This window comes from Ciona robusta, chromosome 2 (assembly GCF_009617815.1).
Source record: "Ciona robusta chromosome 2, ASM961781v2".
NCBI classification, from domain to species: Eukaryota; Metazoa; Chordata; class Ascidiacea; order Phlebobranchia; family Cionidae; genus Ciona; species Ciona robusta.
Window position 1 is genome coordinate 8,937,341 of NC_143236.1, and position 7,723 is coordinate 8,945,063.

Sequence of the window (7,723 nt, forward strand, 5' to 3'; positions counted from 1 at the left end):
CATGTGTTTGTACCAAAACTCAAAAAAAATCAATTTTTTGCAAAAGTCGAAAATGTGAGATTGGACCCCAACGCATGATACCGGTATCATGTGTTTATACCAAAACTAAAAAAAATTAATTTTTTGCAAAAATCGAAATGTGAGATTGGACCCCAACGCATGATACCGGTATCATGTGTTTATACCAACACTCAAAAAAATCAATTTTTTGCAAAAGTCGAAAATGTGAGATTGGACCCCAACGCATGATACCGGTATCATGTGTTTATACCAAAACTCAAAAAAATCAGATTTTTTGGAAAAGTTGAAAATGTGAGATTGGACCCCAACGCATGATACCGGTATCATGTGTTTATACCAAAGCTCAAAAAAATCAATTTTTTGCAAAAGTCGAAAATGTGAGATTGGAACCCAACGCATGATACCGGTATCATGTGTTTTATACCAAAACTCAAAAAAATCAAATTTTTGGAAAATGTGAAAATGTGAGATTGGACCCCAACGCATGATACCGGTATCATGTGTTTATACCAAAACTAAAAAAAAAATCAATTTTTTGCAAAATGTGAAAATGTGAGATTGGACCCCAACGCATGATACCGGTATCATGTGTTTATACCAAAACTCAAAAAAATCAAATTTTTGGAAAATGTGAAAATGTGAGATTGGACCCCAACGCATGATACCGGTATCATGTGTTTATACCAAAACTAAAAAAAAAAATCAATTTTTTGCAAAATGTGAAAATGTGAGATTGGACCCCAACGCATGATACCGGTATCATGTGTTTATACCAAAACTCAAAAAAATCAAATTTTTGGAAAATGTGAAAATGTGAGATTGGACCCCAACGCATGATACCGGTATCATGTGTTTATACCAAAACTCAAAAAAATCAGATTTTTTGGAAAAGTTGAAAATGTGAGATTGGACCCCAACGCATGATACTGGTATCATGTGTTTTATACCAAAACTCAAAAAAATCAAATTTTTGGAAAATGTGAAAATGTGAGATTGGACCCCAACGCATGATACCGGTATCATGTGTTTATACCAAAATTAAAAAAAATCAGATTTTTTGGAAAAGTTGAAAATGTGAGATTGGACCCCAACGCATGATACCGGTATCATGTGTTTTATACCAAAACTCAAAAAAATCAAATTTTTGGAAAATGTGAAAATGTGAGTTTGGACCCCAACGCATGATACCGGTATCATGTGTTTATACCGAAACTCAAAAAAATCAATTTTTTGCAAAAGTCGAAAATGTGAGATTGGACCCCATCGCATGATACCGGTATCATGTGTTTATACCAAAACTAAAAAAAATTAATTTTTTGCAAAAATCGAAATGTGAGATTGGACCCCAACGCATGATACCGGTATCATGTGTTTATACCAAAACTCAAAAAAATCAATTTTTTGCAAAAGTCGAAAATGTGAGATTGGACCCCAACGCATGATACCGGTATCATGTGTTTATACCAAAACTCAAAAAAATCAGATTTTTTGGAAAAGTTGAAAATGTGAGATTGGACCCCAACGCATGATACCGGTATCATGTGTTTATACCAAAGCTCAAAAAAATCAATTTTTTGCAAAAGTCGAAAATGTGAGATTGGAACCCAACGCATGATACCGGTATCATGTGTTTTATACCAAAACTCAAAAAAATCAAATTTTTGGAAAATGTGAAAATGTGAGATTGGACCCCAACGCATGATACCGGTATCATGTGTTTATACCAAAACTAAAAAAAAAATCAATTTTTTGCAAAATGTGAAAATGTGAGATTGGACCCCAACGCATGATACCGGTATCATGTGTTTATACCAAAGCTCAAAAAAATAAAATTTTTGGAAAATGTGAAAATGTGAGATTGGACCCCAACGCATGATACCGGTATCATGTGTTTATACCAAAACTCAAAAAAATCAGATTTTTTGCAAAAGTCGAAAATGTGAGATTGGACCCCAACGCATGATACCGGTATCATGTGTTTATACCAAAACTCAAAAAAATCAGATTTTTTGGAAAAGTTGAAAATGTGAGATTGGACCCCAACGCATGATACCGGTATCATGTGTTTATACCAAAGCTCAAAAAAATCAATTTTTTGCAAAAGTCGAAAATGTGAGATTGGAACCCAACGCATGATACCGGTATCATGTGTTTTATACCAAAACTCGAAAAAATCAGATTTTTTGGAAAAGTTGAAAATGTGAGATTGGACCCCAACGCATGATACCGGTATCATGTGTTTTATACCAAAACTCGAAAAAATCAGATTTTTTGGAAAAGTTGAAAATGTGAGATTGGACCCCAACGCATGATACCGGTATCATGTGTTTATACCAAAACTCAAAAAAAATCAATTTTTTGCAAAAGTCGAAAATGTGAGATTGGACCCCAACGCATGATACCGGTATCATGTGTTTATACCAAAACTCAAAAAAAATCAGATTTTTTGGAAAAGTTGAAAATGTGAGATTGGACCCCAACGCATGATACCGGTATCATGTGTTTTATACCAAAACTCAAAAAAATCAAATTTTTGGAAAATGTGAAAATGTGAGATTGGACCCCAACGCATGATACCGGTATCATGTGTTTATACCAAAACTAAAAAAAAATCAATTTTTTGCAAAATGTGAAAATGTGAGATTGGACCCCAACGCATGATACCGGTATCATGTGTTTATACCAAAGCTCAAAAAAATAAAATTTTTGGAAAATGTGAAAATGTGAGATTGGACCCCAACGCATGATACCGGTATCATGTGTTTATACCAAAACTCAAAAAAATCAGATTTTTTGGAAAAGTTTAAAATGTGAGATTGGACCCCAACGCATGATACCGGTATCATGTGTTTTATACCAAAACTCAAAAAAATCAATTTTTTGCAAAATGTGAAAATGTGAGATTGGACCCCAACGCATGATACCGGTATCATGTGTTTATACCAAAATTAAAAAAAATCAGATTTTTTGGAAAAGTTGAAAATGTGAGATTGGACCCCAACGCATGATACCGGTATCATGTGCTTTATACCAAAACTCAAAAAAATCAAATTTTTGGAAAATGTGAAAATGTGAGAATGGACCCCAACGCATGATACCGGTATCATGTGTTTATACCAAAGCTCAAAAAAATAAAATTTTTGGAAAATGTGAAAATGTGAGATTGGACCCCAACGCATGATACCGGTATCATGTGTTTATACCAAAACTAAAAAAAATCAATTTTTTGCAAAAGTCGAAAATGTGAGATTGGACCCCAACGCATGATACCGGTATCATGTGTTTATACCAAAACTCAAAAAAATCAGATTTTTTGGAAAAGTTGAAAATGTGAGATTGGACCCCAACGCATGATACCGGTATCATGTGTTTTATACCAAAACTCAAAAAAATCAATTTTTTGCAAAAGTCGAAAATGTGAGATTGGACCCCAACGCATGATACCGGTATCATGTGTTTATACCAAAACTCAAAAAAATCAAATTTTTGGAAAATGTGAAAATGTGAGATTGGACCCCAACGCATGATACCGGTATCATGTGTTTATACCAAAGCTCAAAAAAATAAAATTTTTGGAAAATGTGAAAATGTGAGATTGGACCCCAACGCATGATACCGGTATCATGTGTTTATACCAAAACTCAAAAAAATCATTTTTTTGCAAAAGTCGAAAATGTGAGATTGGACCCCAACGTGTGATACCGGTATCATGTGTTTTATACCAAAACTCAAAAAAATCAAATTTTTGGAAAATGTGAAAATGTGAGATTGGACCCCAACGCATGATACCGGTATCATGTGTTTATACCAAAACTCAAAAAAATCAGATTTTTTGGAAAAGTTGAAAATGTGAATTTTTGGAAAATGTGAAAATGTGAGATTGGAACCCAACGCATGATACCGGTATCATGTGTTTTATACCAAAACTCAAAAAAATCAAACTTTTGGAAAATGTGAAAATGTGAGATTGGACCCCAACGCATGATACCGGTATCATGTGTTTATACCAAAGCTCGAAAAAATCAAATTTTTGGAAAATGTGAAAATGTGAGATTGGACCCCAACGCATGATACCGGTATCATGTGTTTTATACCAAAACTCAAAAAAATCAAATTTTTGGAAAATGTGAAAATGTGAGATTGGACCCCAACGCATGATACCGGTATCATGTGTTTTATACCAAAACTCAAAAAAATCAAATTTTTGGAAAATGTGAAAATGTGAGATTGGACCCCAACGCATGATACCGGTATCATGTGTTTATACCAAAACTAAAAAAAAATCAATTTTTTGCAAAAGTCGAAAATGTGAGATTGGACCAAAACTCAAAAAAATCAGATTTTTTGGAAAAGTTGAAAATGTGAGATTGGACCCCAACGCATTATACCGGTATCATGTGTTTTATACCAAAGCTCAAAAAAATCAATTTTTTGCAAAAGTCGAAAATGTGAGATTGGAACCCAACGCATGATACCGGTATCATGTGTTTTATACCAAAACTCAAAAAAATCAAATTTTTTGAAAATGTGAAAATGTGAGATTGGACCCCAACGCATGATACCGGTATCATTTGTTTATACCAAAACTAAAAAAAAATCAATTTTTTGCAAAAGTCGAAAATGTGAGATTGGACCCCAACGCATGATACCGGTATCATGTGTTTATACCAAAACTCAAAAAAATCAGATTTTTTGGAAAAGTTGAAAATGTGAGATTGTTTTATACCAAAACTCAAAAAAATCAAATTTTTGGAAAATGTGAAAATGTGAGATTGGACCCCAACGCATGATACCGGTATCATGTGTTTATACCAAAATTAAAAAAAATCAGATTTTTTGGAAAAGTTGAAAATGTGAGATTGGACCCCAACGCATGATACCGGTATCATGTGTTTTATACCAAAACTCAAAAAAATCAAATTTTTGGAAAATGTGAAAATGTGAGATTGGACCCCAACGCATGATACCGGTATCATGTGTTTATACCAAAGCTCAAAAAAATCAAATTTTTGGAAAATGTGAAAATGGGAGATTGGACCCCAACGCATGATACCGGTATCATGTGTTTATACCAAAACTAAAAAAAAATCAATTTTTTGCAAAAGTCGAAAATGTGAGATTGGACCCCAACGCATGATACCGGTATCATGTGTTTATACCAAAACTCAAAAAAATCAGATTTTTTGGAAAATGTGAAAATGTGAGATTGGACCCCAACGCATGATACCGGTATCATGTGTTTATACCAAAACTAAAAAAAAATCTATTTTTTGCAAAAGTCGAAAATGTGAGATTGGACAAAAACTCAAAAAAATCAAATTTTTGGAAAATGTGAAAATGTGAGATTGGACCCCAACGCATGATACCGGTATCATGTGTTTATACCAAAACTCAAAAAAATCAGATTTTTTGGAAAATTGAAAATGTGAGATTGGACCCCAACACATGATACCGGTATCATGTGTTTTATACCAAAACTCAAAAAAATCAAATTTTTGGAAAATGTGAAAATGTGAGATTGGACCCCAACGCATGATACCGGTATCATGTGTTTATACCAAAGCTCAAAAAAATCAAATTTTTGGAAAATGTGAAAATGTGAGATTGGACCCCAACGCATGATACCGGTATCATGTGTTTATACCAAAACTAAAAAAAAATCAATTTTTTGCAAAAGTCGAAAATGTGAGATTGGACCCCAACGCATGATACCGGTATCATGTGTTTATACCAAAACTCAAAAAAAATCAGATTTTTTGGAAAAGTTGAAAATGTGAGATTGGACCCCAACGAATGATACCGGTATCATGTGTTTTATACCAAAACTCAAAAAAATCAAATTTTTGGAAAATGTGAAAATGTGAGATTGGACCCCAACGCATGATACCGGTATCATGTGTTTATACCAAAACTCAAAAAAATCAGATTTTTTGGAAAAGTTGAAAATGTGAATTTTTGGAAAATGTGAAAATGTGAGATTGGACCCCAACGCATGATACCGGTATCATGTGTTTTATACCAAAACTCAAAAAAATCAAATTTTTGGAAAATGTGAAAATGTGAGATTGGACCCCAACGCATGATACCGGTATCATGTGTTTATACCAAAGCTCGAAAAAAATCAAATTTTTGGAAAATGTGAAAATGTGAGATTGGACCCCAACGCATGATACCGGTATCATGTGTTTTATACCAAAACTCAAAAAATCAAATTTTTGGAAAATGTGAAAATGTGAGATTGGACCCCAACGCATGATACCGGTATCATGTGTTTTATACCAAAACTCAAAAAAATCAAATTTTTGGAAAATGTGAAAATGTGAGATTGGACCCCAACGCATGATACCGGTATCATGTGTTTATACCAAAACTAAAAAAAAATCAATTTTTTGCAAAAGTCGAAAATGTGAGATTGGACCAAAACTCAAAAAATCAGATTTTTTGGAAAAGTTGAAATGTGAGATTGGACCCAACGCATTATACCGGTATCATGTGTTTTATACCAAAGCTCAAAAAAATCAATTTTTTGCAAAAGTCGAAAATGTGAGATTGGAACCCAACGCATGATACCGGTATCATGTGTTTTATACCAAAACTCAAAAAAATCAAATTTTTGGAAAATGTGAAAATGTGAGATTGGACCCCAACGCATGATACCGGTATCATGTGTTTATACCAAAACTAAAAAAAAATCAATTTTTTGCAAAAGTCGAAAATGTGAGATTGGACCCCAACGCATGATACCGGTATCATGTGTTTTATACCAAAACTCAAAAAAATCAGATTTTTGGAAAAGTTGAAAATGTGAGATTGGACCCCAACGCATGATACTGGTATCATGTGTTTTATACCAAAACTCAAAAAAATCAAATTTTTGGAAAATGTGAAAATGTGAGATTGGACCCCAACGCATGATACCGGTATCATGTGTTTATACCAAAATTAAAAAAAATCAGATTTTTTGGAAAAGTTGAAAATGTGAGATTGGACCCCAACGCATGATACGGTATCATGTGTTTTTATACCAAAACTCAAAAAAATCAAATTTTTGGAAAATGTGAAAATGTGAGATTGGACCCCAACGCATGATACCGGTATCATGTGTTTATACCAAAGCTCAAAAAAATCAAATTTTTGGAAAATGTGAAAATGGGAGATTGGACCCCAACGCATGATACCGGTATCATGTGTTTATACCAAAACTAAAAAAAAATCAATTTTTTGCAAAAGTCGAAAATGTGAGATTGGACCCCAACGCATGATACCGGTATCATGTGTTTATACCAAAACTCAAAAAAATCAGATTTTTTGGAAAATGTGAAAATGTGAGATTGGACCCCAACGCATGATACCGGTATCATGTGTTTATACCAAAACTAAAAAAAAATCAATTTTTTGCAAAAGTCGAAAATGTGAGATTGGACAAAAACTCAAAAAAATCAAATTTTTGGAAAATGTGAGATTGGACCCCAACGCATGATACCGGTATCATGTGTTTTATACCAAAACTCAAAAAAATCAATTTTTTGCAAAAGTCGAAAATGTGAGATTGGACCCCAACGCATGATACCGGTATCATGTGTTTATACCAAAACTCAAAAAAATCAAATTTTTGGAAAATGTGAAAATGTGAGATTGGACCCCAACGCATGATACCGGTATCATGTGTTTATACCAAAGCTCAAAAAAAATAAAATTTTTT